Genomic DNA, 18,584 nt, shown 5'->3' on the forward strand with positions numbered 1-18,584 from the left:
CCCCTTCCTCACCCCCTAGTGTTAACCCCTTCCCTGCCAGTCACATTTATACAGTAATTAGTGCATTTTTATAGCACTGATCGCTGTATAAATGTGAATGGTCCCAAATTTGTGTCAAAAGTGTCCGATATGTCCGCCGCAATATCGCAGTCCCAATAAAAATCGCAGATCGCCGCCATTACTAGTAAAAAAAAAAATTAAAAAAAAAAAAATCATAATTGTGTCCCCTATTTTGTAGGCGCTATAACTTTTGCGCAAACCAGTCGCTTATTGCGATTTTTTTTTTTTTTTACAAAAATATGTAGAAAAATCCGTATCGGCCTTAACTGAGAATTTTTTTTTTTTTTTAAATGGGATATTTATTATAGCAACAAGTAAAAAATATATATATACTTTAAATTGTCGCTCTTTTTTTGTTTATAGCGCAAAAAATAAAAAAACGCAGAGGTGATCAAATACCACCAAAATAAAGCTCTATTTGTGGGGAAAGAAGGACGTCAATTGTTTGGGAGCCACGTCGCACGACCGCGCAAATGTTAAAGCGACGCAGTGCTGGAAGCTGAAATTTCGCCTGGGCACGAAGGGGGTTTATGTGCCCAGTAAGCAAGTGGTTAAAGCAGGGTTAGGTGATTAAAAAAATATCCCAAGCTTTGAACATCTAACGGAGCACTGGTCAATCCATCATCCAAAAATGGAAAGAGTATGGCACAACTGGAAACCTACCAAGACATGGCTGTCCACCTAAACTGACAGGCCGGGCAATGAGAGTATTAATCAGAGAAGCAGCCAAGAGTCCCATGGAAACTCTGGAGGAGCTGCAGAGATCCACAGCTCAGGTGGGAGAATCTGTCCACAGGACAACGATTAGTCATGCACTCCACAAATCTGGCCTTTATGGAAGAGTGACAAGAAGAAGCCATTGTTGAAAGAAAGTCATAAGAAGTCCCATTTTCAGTTTGTGAGAAGCCATGTGGGGGACACAGCAAACATGTGGAAGAAGGTGCTCTGGTCAGATGAGACCAAAATTGAACTTTTTGGTCTAAAAGCAAAGCGCTATGTGTGTCAGAAAACTAACACGGCACATCACCCTGAACACACCACCCCCACTGTGAAACATGGTGGTGGCAGCATCATGCGGTGGGGATGCTTTTCTTCAGCATGGACAAGGAAGCTGGTCAGAGTTGATGGGAAGATGGATGGAGCCGAATACCGAGCAATCTTAGAAGAAAACCCGTTGGAGCAGGGATGCCCAAGAGCGAGGGCCACTTAAAGCGGAGGTTCACCCAAAAAATCAATTTTTAACATTACATTCAGCCGAGTTGTCCTAATGACAATCGGCTGTTTTTTGTTTGTTTTTTCCCATACATACCGTATTTTCACCGCGGCTTCCGGGTATGTCTTCTGCGGGACTGGGCGTTCCTAATTGATTGACAGGCTTCCGACCGTCGCATACTGCGCGCCACGAGTTGCCGAAAGAAGCCGAACGTCGGTGCGGCTCTATACGGCGCCTGCGCACCGACGTTCGGCTCCTTTCGGCAGCTCGTGACGAGCAGTATGCAACGGTCGGAGGCCTGTCAATCAATTAGGAACGCCCAGTCCCGCAGAAGACATACCCGGAAGCGGCGGTGAAAATACGGGATGTACGGGGAAAAAAAACAGCCGATTGTCATTAGGACAACTCGGCTGAATGTAATGTTAAAAAATGTATTTTTGGGTGAACCCCCCGCTTTAAGTAACTTGGTAACCGGTCGTGGGGCAAAATAAGTGGAGCGGGCGGATGACAGGTCTGTGTCCACTCTGCATATCGCGAGCAGGCACAGACACAGCCCACTCTACTCTATGGGCCCTTCGATCCGATCCACCCAGGCGGAAGGGGATGGATCCTCTTCTGTTCTTTTTTTTTTTAACGGATCGGATTGGAGGTAGGCGGAGCACCTGCTGATCAGTTTGAAAACAGCCCAGTAAACGCTGCAGAACTGATATGCCCATATTTGGTATCAATCCGCCTGTGACAGGAGGAGGTGCTATACAGGAAGCATCAGCTTATGTGGCTCTGCAGCCCCCTGCTTTCTCTACCGCCGGCTTCATTCACAACACTGATGCTCTGGGAAAACGTACAGCGATCTACGATCTGGGCTTGCCAACCAGCCATCCCAGAGCAGAAGTTTGCGGGCCACATCAGAGGGCTCCGTGGGCCACTGGTTGGGCACCCCTGTGTTAGAGTCTACAAAAGATTTGAGACTGGGGCGGAGGTTCACCTTCCAGCAGGACAACGACCCTAAACATACAGCCAGAGCTACAATGGAATGGTTTAGATCAGGGGTGTCCAAACTTTTTTCAAAGAGGGCCAGATTTGATTTAGTGAACATGCGTGAGGGCCGACTATTTTGCCTGACATTCTTTGAACCATTAAAATTCTGCCTAAGTGTGTTCGTCTGAGCACTAATACACTGCCCAACAAGAATTCTCTTGCCTTTGTGGCTGTGTGTGGTGAGGAGATGAGCTTGGGCGTGTTATTTGGATATACTGTATATATTTTATTTGTGGCCCCAACGAATCCCAGAGCGCTGCTTAGGACTAAGGATGAGCTTGGGCGTATTATTTGGATATACTGTATTTATCGGCATATAACACGCACAGGCTCACCATTGCCATGAATGCAGCCTCACCATTGCCATGAATGCAGCCTCACCATTGCCATGAATGCAGCCTCACCATTGCAACCAATGCAGCCTCACCATTGCAACCAATGCAGCCTCACCATTGCAACCAATGCAGCCTCACCATTGCAACCAATGCAGCCTCACCATTGCAACCAATGCAGCCTCGGAGGGCAGAGGGAGGGGGCGGGACAAATGCCGACAGATTACAAACAGGAGAATGTCTTGTTTACCCTATGGCCTCTTTAATACAAATTCCGCCTCCTATGATAGACAGAACAGTCGTCCAATGGCATCCCAGGAGACAGGACTTCCAATAGAGACGCTGCTGAGTAAACAGGAGATTCTCTTCATGTAATCTGACGGCGCTTGTCCTGTCCCCACCAAGGCAGCGCCAATAAATACAGTATATATCTTTTGTGGCCCTGGGGGCCGCAAACAATATATATATCCAAATCCCCAGGGGGGCCATATTAAATCAACAGGGGGGCCGCATTTGGCCCCCGGGCCTGACTTTGGACATGCCTGGTTTAGATCAAAGCATATTCATGTGTTAGAATGACCCAGTCACAGTCCAGACCTAAATACAATTGAGAATCTGTGGAAAGACTGGAAAATTGCTGTTCACAGACGCTCTCCATCCAATCTGACAGAGCTTGAGCTATTTTGCAAAGAAGAATCGGCAAAAATGTCACTCTCTAGATGGGCAAAGCTGGTGTAGACATCCCCAAAAAGACTTGCAGCTGTAATTGCAGTGAAAGGAGGTTCTACAAAGTATTGACTCAGGGGGACTGAAAACAAATGCCCCCCCACACTTTTCACATATTTGAAAACCATTTATAATTTTCCTTCGACTTCTGTATAACCAGGGTGCCCATACATGGATCAAAATGCGGTTGGCCCCCACTGAGCCGGCTGAATTTCGATCTATGTATTCCCACCATTTTAGTGCATTTGAATGGAGCAGGACAAATTTAAAAAACAGCAAGTCCGCTAAGCACTATTTCCATACAACCCCAAATCCAAGCCTGGTCATATAGTGCCTCACCCAGGTCACCATTTTATTGCACTGACAGGCTCCCTATTTATCCAGCATAGAAAATAGCTGCACACTCCATGCAGCTGACAGATCCAATTTATAATATGTGGAGTTACAGAGCATTCTTGGCATATTTCGCTAAACAAGGTAGTATGAAATTCCTGCTGTCTGTATCCAGCCGTCTCTCCATCCCTCATAAAGCTGTCCTATATATAACATGATGAAAGAAGGTCTGAAGAACCTGCCAGAGAAGCACGAGCTTCAGAACAGGTTGAGTCACCTGACAAAAGATATTTCTGTATTAAGGAGAGGACGCCGCCACCGCCGCCAGCTCAGACTAATAAACCTAGATCTGGGAAACTGGATCCAACAAGGAGATATAATAAGATAAATAATTAGTAACTGTATTTAAATATATCCTAGAAAGCCTTTGGGGGGGGGGGGGGGGTTCTGGGCTACGGTGGTATGTGCTCCGCTAGGCTATTGAAAAGCTCAGGACAAAACCTGTATTGCTCATATACCGCCAGCCTGGAACAAGCAGATGAACCATCAAAGACACAACAAGATCGCATAACGCAGGAGTAGGCAACCTCATCACTTTAGCTGTTGTGGAACTACAAGTTCCATAAAGGAGTTGCAAAGTTGACAGCTGCAGGCATGATCCCCAGAGCCATGATAGAACTCTGATCTGAAGATTAAAGTGCCACACCAAGGGGTAAGAATTCAGAATGAAGATTATGCCAAGTATTAGTGGGGTATAGCATCCAGCGTGTTTTGGGGGTCCGACCCCCTTCATCAGGGCTAAAATATGACATTAAGCTGGAAACAAGTAAAATACATTTCTACAATATATTTTATTTCCACCTTTTAGATCATATTTTAGCCCAGGGCTCGACAAACCCCGGTCGCCAGGGCGACTAGAAATAGCCTCCTGGCGACTTGGCTTGGAAGGTGGGCAAAAAAAAAAAAAAAGTCCCCAGCTCTTCCTTGTGTGAGCTCGCGCCATCTGGTGGTGGCCGTTGGTATTACAAGTTAAGCATTACACGTTAAACAGCAATTCTAATGTAATTTTTCACTATTTTCACTGCCATCTTCTTCCCTCCAATTAGAACCCTCAAACATTATATATATTTTTTATCCTAACACCCTAGAGCAGGGGTCCTCAAACTACGGCCCTCCAGTTGTTCAGGAACTACAATTCCCATCATGCCTAGTCATGTCTGTGAATGTAAGGTTTTTACAATGCCTCATGGGAGGTGTAGTTCCGCAACATCTGGAGGGCCGTCGTTTGAGGATCCCTGCCCTAGAGAATAAAATGGCGATCATTGCAATACTTTCTGTCACGCCGTATTTGCGCAGCGGTCTTACAAGCGCACTTTTTTGGGAAAAAAATTACACTTTTTTTAATTAAAAAATAAGACAACAGTAAAGTTATCCCCATTTTTTTTTATATTATGAAAGATAATGTTACGCCGAGTAAATTCATACCCAATATGTCACGCTTCAAAATTGCGTCCGCTCGTGGAATGCCGACAAACTTTTACCCTTTAAAATCTTCATAGGCGACGTTTAAAACAATCTACAGGTTGCATGTTTTGAGTTACAGAGGAGGTCTAATTCTAGAATTATTGCTCTCGCTCTACCAATCGCGGCGATACCTCACATGTGTGGTTTGAACACCGTTTACATATGCGGGCGCTACTCACGTATGTGTTCACTTCTGCGTGCAAGCTCGTCGGGACTGGGCGCGTTTTCTGGCTCCTAACTTTTTTAGCTGGCTCCTAGATTCCAAGCAAATTTGTCAAACCCTGTTTTAGCCCAAATGAAGGGGGTGATGTAGGCCCACCAAAATGTGTTGGCTGCTATACCCCATACTTGGAATAAACCTCACATTGGATTCTTACCCTCTGGTGTGGCGCCTCAATTTCCAGATCAAAATTTTGCATACACAAACCAGGCTTACTGTAGTAACCCCCTTGGTTTATAGGCGCTACCTACCTACTAATCAGATGCCCTGCAGGGCTACATCACCAGAACAGTGACAATTTGTACACAAGGCTATAACCCACTTCCTGTTCTAGGTTTCAGCACCATCTACCTACCCCTTGGAGGCATGATGGGAGTTATAATGTCATCACAACTGGAGTGTCCAGGTTATCTACCCCTGCTATACAGCACAATGAAAGGGCTTGCTCTCTTCTATACAATAGAAGGAAGGAAGGAAGGAAGGAAGGAAGAAAGAAAAGAAAAAGAAGAAAAAGAAGAAATTCTCTTTAGACAGTTTTGCAATTCAGGTACACCTACTAGACTCCATAGCCAGGTCCTGACTATTTACAGCAATACAGCTTGGTCAAAACAGACTTGAGGTGAAGGTACAACAGCTCATAGATTAGGTCATCTCTGTGCTCTCTCCTTCATTTCGAAACACATGCGGTAACACACGATTGGCTGACAGCACCAGACCCTCCTCTACCAGTCTGACTGCTGATGCACAGGGAACAAGGAGCCAATATAAAGATAGAAAAACGTACTATTAACCACTTGGGATCCGCGCTATGGACGAAAGATGTCTACGGCGCGGCTCTCAAGTGCCGAGTGGACGTCTTTCGACGTCCTGTTTGTTGTCATTCCCCGTGCGAGCCGCTGGGGGCGCGCAGTGGGGAAACATGCCCGGCGCATAGCTCAGGAGCCGATGCGTGTTCCTGGCGGCCGCGATGTCTGCCAGGTACCCGCGATCGGCGGTGACAGCAGGGACGTGGAGCTCTGTGTGTAAACACAGAGCTCCACGTCCTGTCAGGGAGAGAGGAGACCGATCTGTGTCCCTTGTACATAGGGACACAGCATCGGTCACCTCCCCCAGTCAGTCCCCTCCCCCCACACAGTTAGAACACACCCAGGATACACATTTAACCCCTTCCTCACCCCCTAGTGTTAACCCCTTCACTGCCAGTCACATTTATACAGTAATTAGTGCATTTTTATAGCACCGATCGCTGTATAAATGTGAATGGTCCCAAAATTGTGTCAAAAGTGTCCGATATGTCCGTCGCAATATTGCAGGCCTGACAAAAAATAAAAGGCAGATCGCCGCCATTACTAGTAAAAAAAAAAAAAAATCATAAATCTATCCCCTATTTTGTAGGCGCTATAACTTTTGCGCAAACCAATCAATATACGCTTATTGCGTTTTTTGTTAACAAAACTATGTAGAAGAATACGTATCGGCCTAAACCAAGGGACATTTTTATTTATAAAAAAAAATGGGATATTGTTATAACAAAAAAGTAAAAAATATTGTGCTTTTTTTCCAAAATTTACTGTCTTTTTTTGTTTATAGCGCAAAAAATAAAAATCGCAGAGATGATCAAATACCACCAAAAGAAAGCTCTATTTGTGGGAAAAAAATGATAAAAATATAATTTGGGTACAGTGTTGTATGACCACGCAATTGTCATTCAAAATGCCTCAGCGCTGAAAATTGGTCTGGGCACGAAGGGGGTTAAAGTGCCCAGTAATAAAGTGGTTTAAAAAAAAAAAAACTTTACACCTGAATGACTGGCACATGGTCACTGAGATTTTCCAGCATGCTCACATATTTTTCTTATTACTGGGAAATGAAACTTTACAAAGCCCCAGTTGTTGTAAGTAATGCTTGGATGGGTCACATGCTGCTTGTAAATACCGTGACATGTGTCCTTAGGCCCGTGACAGGCACTGTGGATATCAAACCTTCAACATTAGCGAGCCGTCTAGCTCCAGGTTAACAAGTTACATTAATGCTTTACAAGGATGTCATTTTAGTACAACAAATTATATATCCATAAATGAGTAATGGTGGGAGGTGAGATGGGCGGCTGTCACATGTATTATCTACAATTGTACACACGTGCTCCATACATGTGACCTGAGAACAATGCACAGGTCTTATATAACCTCTGATCAGCCCCTGGAAAGCCTCTTACACACGGGAGGAAATAACACAGGTGCATTGTAGCCTATGGACAATGCACACAGCTGTGTAATAATCAGTAATACGGAACGTTTGGGGCCGTGCGCCTACTCCCACCCAAATGTCACATTGGGAGCAGCAGCTGTGTGGATCGTCAGCGCAGGGATGCGATCTGACAATTAAAAAATAAATTTAAAATAAGCAGTACGATGCGCTGAAACGCACAGCCGGAGGCGACAGGCGACACTCTGCTAGCCTTCAACATAAAATACTTTGTTTTACCATACAGGCTAGTGTGACCATAGTCCAAGGGCCCATTCACACCAGATCCCACAGGAACACTCACAACGCATTGAAAACGCATGTGCATTGATGTGCATACATGTGAAGGAACCAATGCCTAGCAGGGTGGAAATACCAAAAATGTTTTTCTCATTTCTTTATGTAGCGCCCCATTACTTTCAGTATGGGCACTACCCTAAAGTTAGTGGGGAATGCCCTAGCTATTGAACCCATGGCAATCCTTCTCCGCTCCTCGTCGGAGGTGAGAGGTATCCCTATAGGCCCGGTCGAAGAAAAAATATCCCTGTACGCGGATGATACCTTGTTGTATCTGCGGAATTCCTCTGGATCTCTGGGGGCAGCCCTGGCACTTATTGATACGTTTGGTAGATTCTCCGGCGTCCGTATCAATTGGGGGAAATCGGTCGTTTTTGCGTGAAAACCTTCGGAGGCCTTGGTTCCAGCGGACACCCCTCTGCGATGGGTATCACAGTTCAGGTATCTGGGAGTGGAGGTCCATAGGGACTTGAGCCAGTTTATTCCCCTAAATCTGACTCCGGTCTTGTCCCTCCTAACTCAGAGGTGTGCCGCTTGGAGGACACTACCCCTCACTCCGGTTGGGAGGGTCAACCTGGTCAAGATGACTGTTCTGCCGAAATTTTTGTATATTTTTAGACAAACTCCAGTCCCGATTCCTAATAAGTTTTTCAGGAAATTAGATGGTCTGATCACCTCTTTCATTTGGTGCGGGGGTGCCCCTAGAATCGCCAGATCTACCCTGCAGTTGCCGGTTACTCTTGGCGGGCTGGCTCTGCCCTGCTTCCAGAAGTATTACTGGGCTGCGGTTCTTGTCACACTCCGGTGGTGGCTTTCGGAGGAGCCGGCCAACACGGCGGCTACTCTGGAGGCCGCGCTCCTGGGTTCCTACTCTGAGCTCCGCAACCTTATCCATCGAGGGCCTAGATCAAGCCCCGCTGTTACGTCCTCAATGAAGACTACCCTGCGGGTGTGGGAGGTTGTTAGATCCAAAGTTCAGAACCCCGGTTGCTGGTCCCCGCGTACCCCCCTATGGGGAAACCCGCGTCTTCCGCACTTCCACTCCATACCCGACCCTGCCCTATGGGCCCGCTTCGAGGTTAAGATGCTTGCGGATATAGTCACGGCGGGCAGACTACTCACCTTTGATGAGTTAAAACAGAGGAAAGGTCTGACGAATCGGATGTTTTTTAGGTTCCTCCAACTGCGTCATGCGTTCCGGGCACAATTCCCTGGGCTAATTACACTGGAAACTACGAGGGTGGAGCAATTGCTGAGTGCGGCGGACGAGTCTTACAAGCGCACTTTTTTTGGAAAAAATTCACTTTTTTGAATTAAAAAATAAGACAACAATAAATTTGGCCCAATTTTTTTATATATTGTGAAAGATAATGTTACGCCGAGTAAAATGATACCCAACATGTCACGCTTTAAAATTGCGCCCGCTCGTGGCATGGCGTCAAACTTTTACCCTTAAAAATCTAGATAGGCGACGTTTAAAAAATTCTATAAGTTGCATTTTTTGAGCTACAGAGTAGCTCTAGGGCTATAATTATTGCTCTCGCTCTAACGATCGCGGCGATACCTCACTTGTGTGATTTGAACACCGTTTTCATATGCGGGCGCTACTCTCGTATGCGTTCGCTTCTGCGCGCGAGCTCGTCAGGACGGGGCGCTTTAAAAAAAATATTTTTTTTGTTTTCTTATTTAATTGTATTGATTTTATTATTTTTTACACTAAAATATAAAAAAAAAAAAAATGATCACTTTTATTCCTATTACAAGAAATGTAAACATCCCTTGTAATAGAAACAAGCATGACAGGTCCTCTTAAATATGAGATCTGGGGTCAAAAAGACCTCAGATCTCATATTTAGGCTTAAATGCAAAAAAAAAAAAAAAAAAGGAAAATTTGTCATTTAAAAAAATGACAAAAAAAAAAAATTGTCTCTTTAAGAGGCTGGGCGGGACTGACGTTTTGACGTCACTTCCGCCCAGCAGAGCTATGAGGACGGGTGGGGGCCATCTTGCCCTCACTCAAGTCCTCACTCTCCAAGCGGCAGAATCGGATCTCCTCCGCCGCTACCGACGGCTCCGGTAAGCGCCGGAGGGCGCGGAAAAGCGGCGGGAGGGGGGGGGCCCCTCTCCCGCCACCGATAACGGCGATCTCGCGGCGAATCCGCCGCGGAGACCGCCGTTATCGTTTACACGGCCGCTCGCTGAAAACATGGATATCTCAGTTGTGGCAGCAGCTGCTGCCGTTACTGAGATATCCATGTTTAAAAAGAGGACGTACATTTACAATACGCGGGTCGGGAAGTGGTTAAAGGTTCATGTTTTTTCACCTTAATGTATCCTATGCATTAAGGTGAAAAAACATGACAGTTACGCCCCCCCCCGTTTTACTTACCTCAGCCGGTTCACCTGCTGCGCTCGCCCCCGACGTCCTCCTCTCAGTCTGGCTGTGGATTAGCTAGATTGGATGGATTGATTGAAAGCAGCGCGAGCCAGTGGCTGCTCTGCTATCACAGCCAATGACGTGGCGCGGCCAAGTGATACAGTGAGCGCCTATGGCCGCTGGCTGTATGACGAGAGCGCGCCCACATGAACTAACCCAATGGGAGAGAGCTCCCACGAAGGGGGTTAGTTCTTGCGGGGAGGAGCCGAGACAGCCGCTGAGGGCCACCAGAAGACCAGGTTCGTGGCCACTCGGTGCAAAATGAGCTGCACAGTGGAGGCAAGTATAACATATTTGTTATTTAAAAAAAAAAAAAAATTAAAAAATTATCCTTTACAACACCTTTAATTAAAGAGAAAAAAAAAGCCAAAAAGGCATAAAAACTGCATGCAAAAAACGCACCACAAAACTTGTCGGAAAAACACATCAACTGCAGATGCATAGAGGTGAACCTAAGGTAAGAGAGGACTTCCTCTCACTTCCTGTTGTACCTCCAGGACAGGAAGTAAAGAGAAATCTATACAAGAATGAATATATATATATATATATATATATATATATATATATATATATATATATATATATTATAAAAAAATAATATACACACACACACACACACACACACACACACACTAGTTCTAACCCTTCCCTGCCAAAACGAAACGTTTTCCTCCAGCAGTTTACAAACCAGACGCAACATCAGCTCTGACACACAAGGTGCTACAGCAGCTCATGACAACCAATTAAATATATTTAGCTGACCTAATTACTGTTAATGGTAATTGTAATTGCTTTTTTTGTGGGTCAGTATGCTTTAAAGATGCTAATTACAAATGATAATCAAATCCGTAACAGGACGTTAACTGGCACAAGTCCGACTTCAGGCAAAAAATATATATTTTGGTTTGGACAGCGAGGAAGGAATACAAACACGGATACGTTTGTACTGCAGCCTATTCACCGGCGCCGCACTTCAGCATCATCTCAAGCGACCTTCCACATTTGACAATGTACAGCAAAATGTGGGGGGGGGGGGGCACCTTTATAATAATGTATTGTAAAAACTTTTTTTTTTTAACTTTTTGGACATGAAGGCAATCCGACTAAAATCTCTAGATGTGCTAAAAAAATGCCTCCTATGGGGTAGGAAACACAAGAATCATGTAGTAGCAATGCGTCTCGTAGGACACACAATGCCTCATTCATCTTAAAAAAATCACTCCAGTATATACGGTACATGCTACTTGTGTAGCCTACTCCATAGGCAGCCATTCATTCCAATAGTTCAGTTATCCATTCCCATTAAATGTCATTGGGATACAAACAGACCTCCAGCCTATTTAGGTGACTGCCAGTAAGAGGTCAAAGCAGGGGTCGACAATATCCAGGCGCCAGGTCGCATTGGCGACAAGAAATTGTGACCTGGCGCCCGCCAGTAATTGAGGCCGCGGCCTCAATTACCGGCCGCGGCGGGGGAGTTGGGGGTGCACGGAGGCACAGGATCCTGTGTCTCCGTGCGCCCCCACCTCCCCCGCCGCACGATCGCGGCGGGTCCGTGACGGCCGGTAATTGAGGCTGCAGCTTTGCGGCCTTGTGAAGTCCCAAGCTCTTCGGAAGCTTATGTGAGCTGGCGCCATCTGGTGGTGGCCGTTGGCATTACATTACATTGGCATTGCAGCAATTATAATGTGTCATTTTTCAATATTTTCACTGCCATCTCCTTCCCTCTAATTAGAAGAACCCCCAAACATTAAAAAATATATATAATCTAACACCCTAGAGAATAAAATGGCGATCGTTGCAATACTTTCTGTCACACCGTATTTGCGCAGCGGTCTTACAAGCGCATTTTTTGGGGAAAAAAAATACACTTTTTTTAATTAAAAATAAGACAACAGTAAAGTTAGCCCAATTTTTTTTTTATTTTGTGAAAGATAATGTTACGCCGAGTAAATTGATACCCAACATGCCACGCTTCAAAATTGCGTCTGCTCGTGGAATGCCGACAAAAAGTTTTACCCTTTAAAATCTTCATAGGCGACGTTTAAAAAAAATCTACAGGTTGCATGTTTTGAGTTTACAGAGGAGGTCTAGAGCTAGAATTATTGCTCTCGCTCGAACGATCGCGGCGATACCTCACATGTGTGGTTTGAATACCGTTTACATATGCGGGCGCTACTCACGTATGTGTTCGCTTCTGTGCGCAAGCTCGACGGGGCACATTTTCTGGCTCCTAACTTTTTTAGCTGGCTCCTAGATTCCAAGCAAATTTGTCAAACCCTGGGTTAAAGTGCAACTGAAGCCAAGAATAAAAATGTAATGTATTACAGATTACCAATGCTGAGATGTGGTGGCTGCATTTGTTTTCTTTTTTTAGGCCAAGAACATTTTCATCAAGTACAGAAAACACATAGTGATAATGCCAACAATGCTGTGCCCTTGTGAGCTAAAAAAAAAAAAAGCCCAAACAATCTTTTCTCTCTCAGGCTCGATTCACACCTATGCATGTTGGTTTTGAGCCTTTTTGCGGTGCTTGCTGCATTTTTCGACGCACGTTTTTACCACGATTTGTGCTGTTTTTTTTATATTTTTTTTTATTTTTACCCGGCAATTTTTTTACATTTCCTTTAAAAAACAGTTATAAACAGGTTAAAAAAAAAAAAACGCAAACCGCAAATTGCATTTTGGATGTGGGTCCATTGAATTCTATTACATGCAAAGTGCTGCTTTTGAGGAAAAAAAAGTCCCCGACCCTTTACAAAAACATTGATGTGAACATGTTCCATTAGTGTGAATGAAGCCCAACTACTAATCCCATCAGTCCCAGATAATGGAGATGAATAAGAGCAGACATATTGGAAGCCTAGGCTGGGTTACCCATGGCTCTTTCCATTGAAACAGTGGGGAAGTAAATGTAGCCACCTAGTGACAGGTGCAAAAAACACAAGTGTGTATCTGCAGGACTACTAGGGGGAAATAAAAAAAAGACTAAAAACGCAGCCACCCGTAACTTTATAAAGCCGATGTCAGACGGGTGACTGCCCTGCTGCCAATTTTTATACATCACCGCCAGCAGCAGGGTCACTAAAAAGGCAGCTTGTCTGTCCCTATGGAATGGCTCCCTCTGCCGCCATAGGGTGGCGCTCCCATCACTAGTGATTGAGAATCAGCAACGTTCAGGCCAGCTACAGAGTGAAATTTTCATGCATCTGGCTATAGGGGGCGCTATTCCATACAGACAGATCGGAAGCCTCTTTAGGGGGCCACTTCACACCAGATGCAGTTCTGTATGCATTTTCTCTGCACTAAGGCCCGGTTCACACTTGTGCGATGCGAGAACCCTGCGAATCCACTGCGGGTTCCATCGCATGGCAGTTCACACATACCCCTATGCGAACTGCTGGGGAGTGTTATTATATGTTAATGACACCCCCATTTCAGCTTGCGTATCGCACTGCGAACTGACAGTTCAGACATGAATCGGATTGCATAGGTGTGAACACACATGCGATCCGATTCTGATCCGAACAGCAGTGCGCTGTGAATTACATGCGATGTCCGGCATCGCACAAGTGTGAACCGGGCCTCAAAACGCATTCACAGTGTTTTCCATGTATTCCAATGCAGAAACTGACCAGAAACGGAATGCATGGTGTGAACTAGAGCCATTGGAATGCATGGAGAACACTGTGCATGCGTTTCATGCAGAAAAAAAAAAGCACACGGAACTGCGACTGGTGGGAACTGGCACTTGGTGTTCCTTCCTACAGCTGGCAATGTGACTCTAGTAGTAGAATTGCCCATCTGACATCAGCCCAAGGACTGCTACACTACAATACCTTACATTCCGGGATTGTAGATTTAGTGACCAGGGATTAGAATTGCCTTGTAGCCCTAAGAGTAGTGACAACGGGAGAGCGACCGGCACCCACCCAACCCAACACACATCATCTGCTAATGGGTCACCAAGGTTTTAATGTAAACACACACACACACACAAATTTGAAATTTCCAAATAACTTCTTATCCCCTAAAACACGCATGTACATGAATCGCAATAGAAATCCTATGGGGCAAATATTCTGTACACTCCAAACTTGCCAGAGATAGTCCCTCCCCCAGACAGCAGGTACACCCCTATCCAACCCGTCCACATATGACAGACCTGTACATCATATACACATCATAACAGATTGATACATCTCCTATATATACCTATAATAGACCCCCCCCATATACACCTGTACACCTCCTATATACAGTACACACACCATACATGTACATCTCATATACATATTATAGACCACCACATATACATAACAGATCTGCATGCCCCCTATCCAACATATAATAGACCCCCATCCCCAAACACATACCATTAGACCTGTATACCCCATATACATATAACAGACCTCCTCCCACATACACATATCATAAACCTGTCCAAACCCATCCCACCACCAAATGCATGTAATAGACATGTACACCTCACCTGTACACCCCATATACACAGCATACACCTGTACACCCCATATACACATCATACACCTGTACACCTCATATGCACATCATACACCTGTACACCTCATATGCACATCATACACCTCATACGCCTGTAGATCCTATATACACAGAGATCATAAACCTGTACACCCCATATATATATATATATATATATATATATATATACATACACACATATATATATATATATACACATATATATATATATACACACACACACACAGAGAGATCATACACCTGTACACCTCATACGCCGGTAGATCCTATATACACAGAGATCATACACCTGTACACCCCATATATACAGAGATCATACACCTCCTACACACACACACAGAGATCATACACCTGTACACCTTTAAACCCCATATATACAGAGAACATACACCCCATATATACAGAGATCATAAACCTGTACACCCCATATATACTGAGATCATACACCTTCCTACACACACACACACACACACACACACAGATCATACACCTGTACACCTGTACACCCCATATATACAGAGATCATAAACCTGTACACCCCCATATACACAACATTATACACCTGTAGACATACACCCCATATATACAGAGATCATATACACATCATACACCTGTACACCCCATATATACAGAGCTCATACACCTCATACACGCATTATACACCCAATATATACAGAGATCATACACACAGAGATCATACACCTGTACACCTTTAAACCCCATATATACAGAGATCATACACCCCATATATACACAGAGATCATACACCCCATATATACACAGAGATCATACACCCCATATATACACAGAGATCATACACCCCATATATACACAGAGATCATACACCCCATATATACACAGAGATCATACACCCCATATATACACAGAGATCATACACCCCATATATACACAGAGATCATACACCCCATATATTCACAGAGATCATACACCCCATATATACACAGAGATCATACACCCCATATATACACAGAGATCATACACCCCATATACATACAGAGATCATACACCCCATATACATACAGAGATCATACACCCCATATACATACAGAGATCATACACCCCATATACACACAGAGATCATACACCCCATATATACACAGAGATCATACACCCCATATATACACAGAGATCATACACCCCATATACACACAGAGATCATACACCCCATATATACACAGAGATCATACACCCCATATATACACAGAGATCATACACCCCATATATACACAGAGATCATACACCCTATATATACACAGAGATCATACACCCCATATATATACAGAGATCATACACCCCATATACACACAGAGATCATACACCCCATATATACACAGAGATCATACACCCCATATATACACAGAGATCATACACCCCATATATACACAGAGATCATACACCCCATATATACACAGAGATCATACACCCCATATATACACAGAGATCATACACCCCATATACACAGAGATCATACACCCTATATATACACAGAGATCATACACCCTATATATACACAGAGATCATACACCCCATATATACACACAGAGATCATACACCCCATATATACACAGAGATCATACACCCCATATATACAGAGATCATACACCCCATATATACAGAGATCATACACCCCATATATACAGAGATCATACACCCCATATATACAGAGATCATACACCCCATATATACAGAGATCATACACCCCATATATACACAGAGATCATACACCCCATATATACACAGAGATCATACACCCCATATATATATATACAGAGATCATACACCCCATATATACACAGAGATCATACACCCTATATATACACAGAGATCATACACCCTATATATACACAGAGATCATACACCCCATATATACACAGAGATCATACACCCCATATATACACAGAGATCATACACCTGTACACCCCATATACACAGATATCATAGACCTATACAGATCATATACATATCCCCTACCTGTACACACACATTATACACAGTACACACCCACCTGCTCACATGTCTCCAGGGCTCAGTACACCATAGACCTCGCGGCCCGCGCTCTCTCCGGTACACAGCGGACTCCGCACTCTTCTCCCCGGTACACGATCTCCCCGGATCTCCTCTGTCCGCTCGTCTTCTCGCACTAACTTCAATCTTCCCGGGAAAAGCTGCTCCACCCAGCGGAGAGCACAGTGTACTGCACTCAATAACGGCTGGACAAGCGCCCCCCAGCGAGGAGAGATTGTCAACACCAAGCAAAAGAACAATTTGAACCTTAGCAGCACTAGTAGCAGCGGAGAAGTAAAGAATTGCTGCTGCATAAATTGGCAGAGGGAAATTCTGCCATCTTGTGGACATATAGTAAAATGCAGCGTTAAAGTGTATATAAACTCAAAATGGGCTAATTTTTTCACAAAACAATGGAGATGTGTATCTTCACACAAAGGTGTCCGTTTATGAAGCAGTGAAGAGCGGTGATCCCAAGGATCACCACTGATCACAGCCCATAAACAGTTTATGAAACAGAGATAATCGGGGGGAGAAGTGTTTGAATTTGTTCTCCCGACGATTAGCTCCACACACAGAGAAGTCTCATAGACTGACACAGTAACGGCCAGTTTATGAAGCTGCGATCTGAGCGCTTCACTGGCGATCTGAGTCAGAATTCACACTCCCCGATTCACCATCTTAGAGGTGGTGAAGCGGGGAGTAAAGAGGGAATCCCGGGGGATCTGAGGAGGAAGGAGGAAGATTTTTAACTTCCTTCTACCTCGTTCTGACCCCCCAACACTGTAACCATGTCCCCCTGTAATATTTATGTGTATACATATATATAATGTGTACCTGTATATAAATATAATGTGTACCTGTGTATATATATATATATATATATATATATATATATAATGTGTGTGTATTTACATGTATATACAATGTGTGTGTGTGTACACTCTATATAAATATAAATATATATATATATATATATATATATATATATATATATATATGAAGGGGGACTCGTTTATTTTAATTACATTACCCACATGGTCTGACAGTGTACTGAGCGGTGATAATTTATCACCGCTCAATAAACTGTCATCTTGGTTTTTCTGTGAATTTCTGGTACTGTAATCTCGTAAAGTCTCACGAGATTCCAGTATCACGGGCCGTTCTCCACTGTTTGAAGCATTGGTAGATCACTTCACTCCTCCAAGGGTGAAGTGATCTTCTCCGCTTCATAAACAGGCACACAGAGGAGAAAAATCTCCACCGTGAATGCCGGAGAACGAAGCAGTGAATAGATTTCACTGCTTCATAAACGGACACCAGTATGAACTATTGTACCGTTATCTTCATACCCCAATGTGCTTGGTGATCTGTGCTGTAGACTGTATATGCTGGTTATTTGCATTATACCCCTTGAGTAACTTGAGACCAGGCAAAGTTTTACTGAGGAATAAATTAACTAGGCAGTACAACATATTGTGCAGTTTTTTCCTAACATCCCTAGTCGCTAACTCAGGCTTGTGGCTGCCCCAGCATACCAGCACAGAAAGGAGTCTATTATTGGCAGAGTCCATAGTGGTATTGTCCAGGATTAGCATCTTTAGGGCAGATTAC

The 18,584-nt window shown here is 44.2% G+C and overlaps 1 protein-coding gene across 1 annotated transcript in view; it reads right to left on the bottom strand.

Annotated features, from left to right (window-relative positions):
- The window catches only part of PKN3 (protein kinase N3), a 94,422-nt gene extending 77,224 nt beyond the window's left edge, over window positions 1-17,198 (bottom strand). Inside the window, exon 1 of the mRNA XM_040324730.1 lies at window positions 16,972-17,198. The gene's annotated coding sequence lies outside the window, so the exon portion shown is untranslated. The remainder of the gene's footprint in view (window positions 1-16,971) is intronic.
- Window positions 17,199-18,584: the final 1,386 nt, after the last annotated feature.

Source organism: Rana temporaria, chromosome 9 (assembly GCF_905171775.1).
Source record: "Rana temporaria chromosome 9, aRanTem1.1, whole genome shotgun sequence".
Lineage (NCBI taxonomy): Eukaryota > Metazoa > Chordata > Amphibia > Anura > Ranidae > Rana > Rana temporaria.